The sequence below is a fragment of the Megascapheus bottae genome, chromosome 1 (assembly GCF_031878675.1).
Source record: "Megascapheus bottae isolate mThoBot1 chromosome 1, mThoBot2.hap1, whole genome shotgun sequence".
NCBI lineage: Eukaryota > Metazoa > Chordata > Mammalia > Rodentia > Geomyidae > Megascapheus > Megascapheus bottae.
The window spans coordinates 66678234-66691338 of NC_143509.1; the positions used below are offsets into that span (position 1 = coordinate 66678234).

The following is a 13105-nucleotide window of genomic DNA, read 5'->3' on the forward strand; positions in this document are numbered from 1 at the left end:
CAAAAGAGTTTAGGAAAGTGCCTTAAGTTCAGGCCCCATGGCAATCAGAATAAAATAAAATAAAATAAAAAATAATAAAATATAGTTTTTCTTGCCACTATTCACAAAGTTTTAAAGATGAATTTCTGTGATGCCAAGAATTTGAGTGCAAAATAATCTAGGTAAAAGGAAAGGGTCAATACTTAAATGAAATAAGTTTGAATTTATATTTGTAGCAAGTGTGCACTAGGGAAATGGAAATCCATTATGTCATATATATACATATATATATTTGAAATTTTCCATTAAAAGTTAAAATAAACATACAAGTGACTCATGTCTATAGCCTTAACTACATAAGTAGCAGAAAACTAATTTAAAGTCAGAGAAATCTATGAAACACTGTCTCTATAAAAGTAAGCAGAGGCCAGGAAGATGGCCTAGTGGTACAGTGCTTGCCTAGCATACACAAAGCTCTGGGTAAAATTCCTTGGCACCACACACACAGAAAAAAACGTGAGAAGTGGTGCTATGACTCAAGTGGTAGAGTGCTAGACTTGAGAAAGCCTCAAAACAGTGCCTAGGCTCTAACTTCAAGAGCCAGGACTGGCAAAAAAACAAAAAAGGAAATCAGCAAAATGTTGGGCATTGCTCAGGTATGAGAGGGCCTGCAGAGCAAGGGTGAATCCCTAAGTTTAAACCCTTCAAAAACAACAACAAAAAAAATCTATCCAGAGATTATAAGCATTGGTGCTAATACACGGGCCATCCTTGATTAGAAAGTCTTCATTTTCCTTCTAGTTGACTGATCTTGATTGGATCGGATTATATGCATTTTTATGTCCATTGCTGATGTTTCTGCTTTCATATTCTGAATTCTTGGGCGCATGTTAGACAGGACAAGTCCAAGCTGAGATGTTGCAGATGGTACAGCTTTCTACTGCTACAACTACTTCTCGTGCTATCCAAGTACTTCAGAGTCACCATATTTCAATTTGATCTCATTAGTATAGCCAAGAGCAAATATCTACTTCCCAGGATGAGTGGAATGAATTAATCCAGGCACTTCGCTCAAGAATCTTTATACCTGACCTGCGGCTTTCTTGGCCGCAAGGTCAGACTGATTCACCTTTTTCTATTCTTTCCTTCCCATGTTCCTTGGCAAAGCTGTGAGTCACATGTGGCTGCCTTGTCATTTACACATGTATCAGGGAATTGCTTTCCTTGGCTTAGCTTTCTGGTTCCACCTTACTAATTTTTCTACTTTTTCATACGAATATATTAGGGTCCCCTGCGTATGGCAGAAGGCAGAGATTTGGTGGTAAATGAGATTACCTTATCTCTCCTTTGAAAGACTTCTGTCTTGTGGACTTCTACTTACCAGCACAACTGCTGAGAAATTTACTACTGCTTATCTCTATTCACCTGGTTCTTAGCTTCTAATAAATAGTGTGCTTTCAAATGTGAGTTTTTACTCCATGTGGCTACAGAGATTCCATGTACGATATTACATCAAAGGACCGTGGGAAGTATTTGTGAAATACTTCAAACTGTACCCTTCACTGTACACAGTAATCAGTTTTCACTACTGGTAATTTGATTCTTATAAACACAACTATATAGACATAAAAATGTATGACTCTATAGATATAATGTATTAATTACATAGATTAATATGTATCTATGACATACAAACCCTCAGTCTAATTTTAATTATGTTCTAAAATCTAAGTGTCAGTGATTGTATATAGAGATTCCCTTCTTGAACACTTGTTTAACACATCATTTGAAATATAATGTAAAAATCAATGTTAATAAATTCTTTAATAAAAAAGCCACTTATTTTCTGATTAAATGGCATTTCTCTTTCCTCAGTTTTCTTGTAATTCATTCTTGTAATTCAGTGTTTAAACAGTTTTCATGCACCTTAGTTAATACCTTACCTTTTTCCCCCAAACCCCTCAACAACAACCACTGTGAGGCATTTTGTTTACAATGGCAAAGATACTACATTCATATTGTGGAAACTTAGAAAAGAGAAATGTTTGATGTAGTGACTACTATTATTTAAAATCTCAACTTTTATTGTTTTATCCCAAATCCCTTAAATAATGAAGCATGTCATCTCATCAGGATCCTACCAACTCCTGCTGGCTAAATTGTTTTGACAATGTTTTGTTTTGTTTTAGGTCCTACCATCTTGCCCAGGGTTGAAGTACAAATAAGATTCAAGAGATAAAACTCAGGAAAAGCCCTCAGGAAATGCTTCCATGTAAACAGGATAAAATGCTCATTTCAGATCCTGTGTGTGGATATTATGCACATACGTGTTCCTGTTCCAGAACTACTCTGACTCTGTTTAAATTTTAAAAATGCATATAAGTTCGTTTGACCAAGCAGAATTTGGAGATAGAATCTTCAGAAACCGAGAGAATGGCAAGCTATGTGCCTTTAGAAGTAAACTGATTTTGTTGGTCTGAAAAGATCATTTCTACAGTTTTGTCATTTTTATTTTCCCTTTTGCCTTGGCTGTTTTACAGGAAGTCATTAGCGTGACCTCATCGTCACCTCTGTGCTGTGGGCTTCTTTCTAACATCTTTCTACGGCAATGATCTTCTTTGAAGAAAGTCTCTGGAATTGTGAGGGCAAATGCAGCTAATGGCGAAAAAGCTCCAGGTGACCTCTGGCCACTACAATGGCCAGTACTTATTAGAGAAGGTTGACTCACATACTAAGTTGTGTTTGCAGAGTAGCTGGTATTTGTACATCAGGAAAATGATTCTGACACCGCTCAGTTTTTCTTTTCTTTTTTCATATATGAAGAATCAAGACAGGCTTTTCAAATTCTTTATGAAGTAGGATTTGGTTCTAAAAATAATCCCTTTCTATTGGGAAACAATTGTGATTTCAGTTTATAATGGGTTTTCCAGTTGAGAGCATTTAAGTCTGAGAAGATAAGCCATATTTGGTGACTTTTAGGATTCTAATGATTACCATGATCATTTAATTATTTTCAGTCAACATTTGATAGATTTCTTTACCAAATTACTTCTGTTTTACAAAATGGTAATATTCAAATACTCCATTAGTTCTAAAGGAAAATTTACTTGAAAAAAATTTTAAGACAACACTTATAAGGTAGATTAAATTGTAATGGCTTTTATTATTTGCATTAGATTAAAATGCCAGATTAAATCTCCTTAAAACTAAAAAAACCAAGTGTGACAGACTTTGAGCCTTTTAAATACTTTGAAAGCTCATCTACATTATTTGCTAGGAGCTGTGGAGTTTCATATGCCAATAGAATTTGAAAGAGCTCTTGATAGACAGGAAAAGTTCTAGAAGGATGCAAACAGATGGAGTCAACTATGTCAAACTATAAACACGAAGGGCATCACGCTCACTGTTGACAAAATGATGGTCTTTGATTCAGTCCGTCCTTCATTAACTGCTTATTGTGCAGCAATGCTTAAGGCATGGTCTTACATTTGAGGAAACAATGATGAGCAGGTGAGAATCATGGTGGAGATCATACCCAAATAGACAATGGTAAAAGAATGAACAAAAATGGCAATCTATATTAAACAGAAGTGGAAGACTTTAATCTCTTCTCAGAAGATTAAGAGATTAAGATTTAAGTGGAGTGAAGGGAAGACTGGTAAAGCATGTGAGACAGTTAAAGGGGGAGGGGAAGATTAGTGAGCTTTCAAGAAAGAAAAGACAGCCTAGGACAAAATCTGAAGGAACAAAAAGTCATGACATTGATAGTTGGCATATTAGGGGCTCAGGAAAGATTCTTGAACACTTTTAAAAGAGTTATTAGAAATCTGCATTCATTTACAAAGACCAATTTAAATTCCTTCCTTCCTTCCTTTTCCAGCTTCCTAACTACAACTCTAAATGGATAAGGACAGGGAATTCAACAGAGCACTTATTATTAAGTCCCTGTTGATACTCTTGCCGTTCTCTTGACAAAAGTTATTGACTAGTCAGTGGATATTTTTAGTGATTCAGATGGAGGATGCTTCCTCAGTCCTATGTCATACTGACTTGTCTTTTCCAAAGCTGAGACCTCAAGACAGGAAAATAAATCATTTTTTTCCTGTTAATTAAGAATAAAATATGTCCTTATACTAATTTTGAGATATCCTCAATGGTATTTTTAAATGAGAATTGATCCAAAATTATGCTTTTGGAGCCCATATTGTCCTTGAAGTACTGCTGTACTTTGAGTATTCACTTCCTGATTAGTATTATTCAGTGAGATATCAAAAAGCATCCCTTTAATATATCCTACAGATACTCATGGTTTGCTGTTTTGTTGTCAGAGTCTATAACAGCCTAAAATGCTCTTCCTTGAAAGTGTGATACTGTGATCACTTGAAAGTGATCTGTAGAAAGGAAGGTGCTTCAGTCAATATTTTAGCATATGAATAAATAATAAAAGAATAAAAAATCTTGTAACATTGTAACACGAAAGCAACGTTTTTAATATTTGTTTTTAAATGTTTAATCCAATAATCCAGCCAGAAAAGAAAGCATAGTCTGTTTGACTTTGCAAGACTTTTTCTAAGATATGGTATACACTTTGGGAGCTCCCTACAAGGTTGAGTAGACAAAGAAAACACATTTAAAATTACAGATGTTATTTCTAAATTGTTCATAAGTAACAGGAAAGTGCAGGATAATATTTAACTACACTGTAGGTAGCTGGTAATTTGCATTTATAATATCAGCATAATGAGTTTAAAATGTGCATTGATCTCATTTCATTTTATATGGAATGCAACAAGGCATGTTAATGGGTAATTTGAATGCATATAAATCAGGAAAAAGTATGGAATATCATAAAATTCTGAGCCACTGTAGTAACTGTACTTATTTTAAACCTCTCATCCAAGGTATTGACATTGTCCGAAGCAATTAATAACAGTAGTAATTGAAGAGAATGAAGAAATTAGGTCTTCTGATTTTTTAATTTCCCTAAAATACAATAGTAAAGGACTTGTTCTAAATAGACATCCTGAAAGAAAATCTTATTTAATCGATGATCCATTGTTTAAAAATAAGAAGCTGTTTTGTAATCATGGTAATCTTCCTCTCTCTGAAATAGCTGGTAAACTTTGGCTGTGTGGCCTTCCTTTGTTTTCTTCTTATGGTTGGTTAATTGAATGTGTTCACATTCTCATAACTCACTTTAAATAGTAAAAAGGTCATTTTATCCCAGAGAAGCTATGGGAGTTTTTTTTCTCATTCATTTCCATTTTAAAAGAATTATATCAATTATTGCAAATTACCCTTATTTGATGTCTTTGTTTTGATCTGAGGTTGTCCATTATATGAGTAAGGTCAGAGTGGTAAGGATTATACATGAGATTTATGAGGATGGATGCTATAATTCAAATGCAATAAGGTATATAATTCAAATGCAAGGTAAGGTATTACAAATTATGTTTCTGCTTATAAATGTAATTGTACATATCAATTAATTACTATGAGTCTTCAGGCTATAACTTACTTTATAAGGACCAATATTTTTTTTCTGACAACTACCTGAAGGCAGGAACAATGTGTGGCTTCTATTTTCATTCATTTCATTTAACAACACTTTACAGTATGTGTTCAATAATTTTTCCATATATTTTTATTGTAATTAATAGAAGGGTTACATTATATTCAGATAGAAGGTGCATTACTTCACATACATTGATACCCTTTCTCATGTCTTAGTCCCCATTTCCCTCCTCCCTCCATGCCCCTTATCTTGTTTTCCCCCTTCCCTATCCAATTTCAAATAACCAAATATGTACATATACAATACATCAGATAACAAGGTGAACTACTATAACAATATAAGATAACCAAGGGACAGCAAAAGAGATGAGAGATAACATAGTACATTAAGGCCAACATTCACTCATTATATGGATAAGGACTAATTTTTACCTCAGTAATTTTCTTCATTGTACCTCTACTCTACCATTTTTGTCCATCCCTAACAAGAAAAATAAATAGATGTAAATATAAGATTAACAGAGCTATTTGATCTTCAAATAGTCTGTTTTCAACAATAATTGTTTTGCAATAATGCAAATTATAAATATTTGCATATCATTTCATGCACTGTGCATTGAAAACATTCAAGTAATTGATAACTATAGTAAGAATTAAGCAATGTATGTTTATTAAGAGGACAAGTTGCTAGTAAAACTTAGCAAAACAATTTCATAAAATCCAGTTAAGCCAATGACATGCACAGATTCAATTTGATATTTTAAATAGCAGAGATTTATCTATCTATCTAAATATGCAGAAGAAACTTGATATTTTTGTAAAAGAAGGAAAATGAAAATAAATACCTGACCATCCCTTAATAGTGTAATGATAAGTAGAATGATTTAATTGATGAAGAGCAGTGGTTACACAGAAATTAAAAATGAATTACAGAAAGGATGGGTTGAAGGGGGATGAGAATGTTAAAAGGAGTAATACTGGTCAAGATGTATTGTACTGTGGTTAATCCTATATTGTTACTATACCTGACTTTGTTTCCTGGTATATTGTATATATGTTTGATTATTTGAAATAGGACAAGGAAAAGGGAAAACAAGATGATTGGGAAGGAGTGGGGGAGGGAAATGTACAAAAACATAAGAAGGGGTATCAATGTATGAGAAGTAATGCACCTACTATCTGGCAAACTGTAACCCCTCTACATATTACAATAAAAAGTTTTTAAAAAAGAAAAAAGATGCATTGCATTTATAAACTGCTTTGTTAGATGGTATCTCCTTTGTACAAACACTTAAACAATTTTACAAAAAGAAAAAGTAGATGAAAAGCGAAAAAAATTCCCCTGCTTTTGGAATCATATTTTATTATGTCCATATTTAAAATAATGAATACAATAAGCAACTCTCTTTTTCCAATAAAGCTGTATTCATACATTAATATACCTTATGCAAATCACAATAGATATTTCATGTACCTTGTTAGAAACCTAATTAAGAGGAAAAATTAGCTAGAAAATTTAAAGAGACTTTGTACAAGAAAGTCATGGGTGATAATACACTTGGGAGAGATGAAAATATACTAAACATTATACCTAAAGTGTTATACACATGCAAAATAATAAAGTGATCATGGCAAAAAGAATCAGCTTCATGTATTAATACATCTCTCTATATATCTGCATCTATCTCTACATAAATATTTTGCATATATGTATAAAATAGTAAACTGAGTGTTACGATCTTTTAGAGTGCATGTTGAACAAATTAAAAATATATACATATGAAGGGTAGATTAAAAGAAAGTAAATATTTAATACTGAGACACATCAAACTCGAAATAGTGCATACCTCTGTAGGAGGAAGAAAATTTCAGGTTCTTGGTTTTGTCTGTGATAGTTTCCTTGAATAGATTGATCTGAAAGATAGATACCGATACACATTGGATAAATCTAGCTTTTAACACATAAGTATCCATTGTATAATGCTTTTTTGCATGCCTGAATTTTTTTCTTTAAAATTAGAAAGTTTACTCCAATTTACCACTCAAAAACCAGAAATGGTGCTAGAGTTTGAGCACTAACTAACCTAGAACATAAACAGGCCTGTTAGGGACAGCAGCCAGGCTCTCAGTTTAAGTGCCAAAACTGAACAATAAAAATTGAAATTTAAGTGCAAATTGTTATATATATTGTTTTTCACATGTAAGAAAAATACCACTGTGCATACTACTCTATGTGCTTTTGTTGGATGTGTTTTATGTGCATTAACACATTTTGATCCATAAAGTAACTATTACATAAACACCGTAATCTACATGTTACCGATGAAGAAATGGGACTCTAAAACTGAATTCTACACACACACACACACACACACACACACACACACACACACACACACACTTTCTATATATGTACATCTTTTCACCTGGGATTCTTATCTAAAAATATATCCTCAATGTGAACTAATTTCTCTAATTTCTATATCTTCCCTCACCAATTATCTGCCAAAATAGTCTACAATAAATCCTTTCATTTTTCTAAGTATTGATTTCTCTACTTCCAACCACAATTGATCAAATCTGCCTACTTCTAATCTCTTCATGAAACTCAGTCAATACATGTGATTAGTGATACTTCACTAGTTGAAAATGAACTACACAAATTGAGCACGGGGATAGGAGAGAGAGAGTGATATTTCCCCAAAAGAAATGTATTCTTTATCTGACTGATATAACTATAGCCTCTATCTACATCACCTTTACAATAACAATAAATATGCATATATTACAAAAATATCATAATAATAAGTAATTAAATAATATATAATTATTCACAAAATTATAGTGCAGTTATTTTTCACCTAAAAGTTGAGAAAAGAGTATAAACATTGTTCTGATTAACTCCTCAAATATACTTGAACACAAATCATGGTTATTTCACTAAATAAACCAAGAAAGTCCACTGTTTAGTTTGTTTCCCATTGGAAACATTGATCCAGTGGAAGTTTCTCTAAAGCCCTACTTTTAGTTTTCATTTTGTGAGTCTTGCTTCCCTTTTATTCCATAGAACCCATGCTTTCTCACCCAAAGAGAAAACGCAAGATCCAGATTCTATGAAGCACACTGAGGGTAGCTCTCAGAAGATACCACAGAAATTTTATCTCTTTTCTGTGAGTAGAATTTAGAATTAACCAGGAGTCAATTATTGCAGGTATCAAACTGAAGCTGAAGTCTCGGAGAATCACAACATATTTTTAAAGAAAATGCGTTTGTAAGATCAGAAATTGGCACTCGTGGTTCTCTAAAAGGCACTAATAGAAGCTCAATATGGTAACCCATAGGAGTCCAAGATGGCCAAATCTCATGAAAATGTACTGCAATTGCTGAGCTGAACTGAGGTTTGGATAATTGCTTGGTTCATTAATATTCTAGAATTTGTGCATTTCATTTTTTAGCCTGTATCCTAAAAGAGATCTCAACATTTTACTTTCTTAATTTAACTTTTTACTTACTTGACTTCTATTCCCTTTCCCTTATCTTCTATATCTTCAGTAAGATCATAAAATGAAAAGTTTTAGACCCTCATTCTGTGATTTTCATTTGTATGTTTTAGAGTTCTGTGGTGATGCTTGGGATACCATATTTCAAAATTTTGGAGCCCAATAATTTTCATGCACTTATAGACTTGCATAAATTCTCCCATTTTGAGAAATAAAGTTATAATTTCTCAGTTTCACAGTTTGTGTGATGTAAGTTTGAGAGCGTCTCTGATAATGCTAGAGGAAATCACAACAAATAGGCGGAATGAAAGTCTGCTGCTTCAGCACCTACTCAGTAAATAAGAATTATCAAAGGTTATTCATATATCATGGTTATTCACAGAAAACTAGATGATGATCTAGGGATGATCCTCAGATGAACAGGTTGAGACTGAAATTAAAACAGGGAATACTTGACTGGATTACAGTTCAGATGGCATTTTAGAGAGAAATTTTAGATTTATTTTGTGGATACACCAGTGATTCTGGATACAGTGATACTTGTCTGAAACTTATTCTTCTAACAACCTCCATATAACATCCTCTTCTTTTCACATACCATATTATCTCTCCTGATAGATTTTTTTTACTGACATATTATTAAGAACATTAAGATTGGAGTTACACAAAGATAGACATCTATATTAACAGGTCCAATTATTATAAAGACAATCAAAATAAAAGTGTTCATTTTCTTTTTCTGAACATCATGTTTACTTACTAGTGGTATGGTAAAATAAAAAGAATGAGTCTGTCACACTTGAGTTACCTAGTTTTAAATTCTCTATCATGTGTGTAAAAATACTAAACCTCTGTGGATTTCAAGTATAAATTGAAGTTCTTTTTATTCTTCAGGGCTATTGTTAGAATCAAATGTATGGAAGAATGTAAAGTACTTAACATATGGTCATTATCCAATAAGTATTGGTTACCCCTGAATAAATATATTATTCCTTTGTTTGTAATTCTGTGAACACTGTAAAAAAAAATTTCCTTGTTTTCCAAGCACTCTAGACTTAGACTCTGGAATAAAGGAGGATGCATCTTCCTGGAAGTTACTTAGATAAACTGTATCTGTCACTTAAGTACATGCAAGTGCATTTCCTGACTTCCTTTCTCACTTCTCCTCAGGTTTTGGAATGATCTGTGACTTAAACACCCCACTCACTCAAAATTTTGCAAATCACTGATTGGGCTTCCCTACAAATCATGGGAAATCTTTTCTAAGTTGGAAATTTTCTTTTGGTGAGCTTTCATGACTCTGGCTCAATTATTCCCAGTTACTGAGAACACATTTTACCAAAGCATACTGTTGTACAGCAAGAAAAGAGCAAAGCCATATTTTGAGAGGTCAAATCGGAAGTTTTTATTAAAAGGCCAGCCACTGTATGCTGAATCTTTCAGCAGCCCCACTGAAGGATTGATTCCTGCCTCATTCCCTCAGGTCAAGCAAGACATCAGGCACACAGGAACAGGTTGTTCCAATCTGGGCCAACACTCCCCTTGGTCCCCAGAGCACAAAAGCCCCTCAAACCTGGGGGAACATTGCAGTGTGGGCCTGGCCACTCCTGGGACCCCTAAGAGGCCATAGCCTATTTTCTATTTTCTGCTTCCTTGTTAAGTGTCGGGGTTTTTAGTCCTCGGTTTTTATCCCCAGGAGGGAGAGGGTGAACATGCCCCGACCAGGACAAGCCGAGAAAAGAGAGGACCTACTAACCTCCCGCACCCAGCCCTCCCTCGCAGGACAATCAGATGTGTCAGGGAGACTTGTCAAGACAGGAACTCATTTATTGAGGAAGTACATTCAGCTAATATAGGATGCAGGAGCCTATCAGCACAAAGGTGGGCAGGGTAGGGGAGGTACTCTCATTGAGGAAGTAGGATGCATGTCCTGTCTGAGAGGGCAGAAGGGTTGGATCCCAGAGGTGGCCATACTTTCACAAACCACAGCCACGCCTTTCAACAGGCTGGCAGGCACCATCTCAGCCAGGTGCAGTCCCAAGACCAAGGAATGAACACTGGGCCACGAGTGAGGCCTCCTTTTACAGCACTGGTTTCCATTTCCCTGATGTGACATGCCCCACAGATAAGCCCTATATAAGCTTCTCCCCAAATCCAGTCTCTAGCACAACCTCCAATTTCACCAGAAGTTCCATGCCCCTCCTTGTTCCTCAATAAACAGTCCTTGCCTGTTGACAATCGAATATAAGCTATTTTTCCCATTCTCCATTTTCCTAACACCCATGAATACATTTAACAGTGTTAGAAAATTGAGCCATGAAAGCTGGAGTGGAAAGAAAGAGCAGAAACCATTACCAACAAACTAGATCAGCTCCAATGGAGAGCTGAAGTGAGACACAAATGTGACCAGACAAGAGCCAGGACATAGGAGACAGATGTGAATATGGAGATGTGTGGCACGGCATGCCTAATAGCCTGTTGTACAAGCCCTTGTCTCTATCTCTAGGAATTCAGGCACACCTGTCACCTGGGAAGTAGGACTTCCTGGCTTCTACCATGAAGACAAGATGGATCTAGTTAAACTCAATACCCTATCATCCACTACGCGGTCAAGATGGCACCAGTTAGCTTCAGCATCCCTACTTCAATTTTTCTTAGAGTGGATGGGAAATGCAAAGAGACAAGCAAGATAAAAAACATTTTTTAATAAAAGGGTCAAAGTATACCTGTTTTCTCTTATATGTGGAAGTTAGCTCTAACGTATAAATATCCATGTAAACACAGACAGTGTAGCATGCATATGTATACAAAAGCATTACCTACAGAATTCTCAGGGGAAGATTCCAACGGTGTAACTCATTTGAACAACTACTTTTCAGTCTAATAAAATGAATGCCAGAAATCTGGTACTTGAGGCAACAGGGAGAGGAAAAAAATCAAGTGGAAGGATAGATGAATAAAGATAGGAATTGTGGGAGAATGCAATCACATTCTATGACTATGAGAAAATGAAAGGAGGAAAACTGAGGGAATGGAGGAGGATGAGAGAGATGGGGGAGACTGATAAAAGGGGTACATTGATGATCAAGTTGCATTGTACTGAGAAACTGACATGTTGAGTTGAAACCCCTTTGTATAACTAAAGAAAATAATAATAATAGTAATGAAGTAAGAATAATAGCTAAGTTTCGTAGAAGAGAGAGTATATGTCAGATATGCCATAGGAAGACAATCCAAGTCAGTCATTTCATACCATTTTTAGCCATATTCATCATTATGAAGCTTAGTCTTTAAATAGTAAAGATTAGAAACTTTTATGATTGGTGGATCTTTTTGTTCCCTGTAAGGTTGTGTTGCCAGAAATTTACTATCCTGTCCTTATTTCCTTATTCTTTTGTCCTTCTGCCTTGCTCATGCTTTTGTGTCTCATTGCCACCATGCCATTATCAGGCAGGTTTTGGTGATGACCTTATTCTGCTAGGCCAGAATTCCCAAACATTTTCATTAGGTGTAAAACACTACATAAATAAAAATGTTGTTACTATTATCTAAAACCTGTACTTCTGTGTTATCTTTGTGGCTGTGGAATATCTCCTCATGATTTTTTATGATAAAAATTATCCTATTGATTACAACATTAATCACAATTACATTACAATTTTATCATCATGTTCTTGGCTGAGCAAGTTAATTGAAAACTTGGAAGAATCTATTTGTGACTGTTTGTAATATTTCCTGGACACCACTTGTGATTTTCTATGAATTTGGCACTGTGATTTTTTTTAGTGCTTGAAGTAACTTTCATTGGTATCTAATTTAACCTCTTTGTCGTCCAAAGAGCTGATCCCTGGTGAGAGAAAGAGACTGCTACTGCCACACAACTAGTTTGCTCAAAGTTAAGAATAAACGAAGTAACGAATTCAATACTCTTGAATTGCTTAGGGTATCTATCTGCTTGTATAATTTATTCACATGATCTTTCCTTTAGTTTTAAGAGGAAACAGATTAAGAAAAGTCCTGTTTAACATACTTGTTGTAGTAGACAAGGAAAAAACATAATACTGTCAAGGACAAAAACAAATCATCTTCTATGTAGTAACCCCTCTTGAATT

General features: G+C 34.6%; 1 long non-coding RNA gene across 1 annotated transcript in view; it reads right to left on the bottom strand.

Annotated features, from left to right (window-relative positions):
• LOC150069368 (uncharacterized) overlaps nucleotides 1-7412 on the bottom strand; it is a 32938-nt gene extending 25526 nt beyond the window's left edge. Inside the window, exons 1-2 of the long non-coding RNA XR_016535427.1 lie at nucleotides 7341-7412; nucleotides 5926-5974 (exon numbers count right to left, since the gene is read on the bottom strand). This is a non-coding gene — a long non-coding RNA (uncharacterized LOC150069368). The remainder of the gene's footprint in view (nucleotides 1-5925; nucleotides 5975-7340) is intronic.
• Between the last annotated feature and the right edge of the window lie 5693 nt (nucleotides 7413-13105).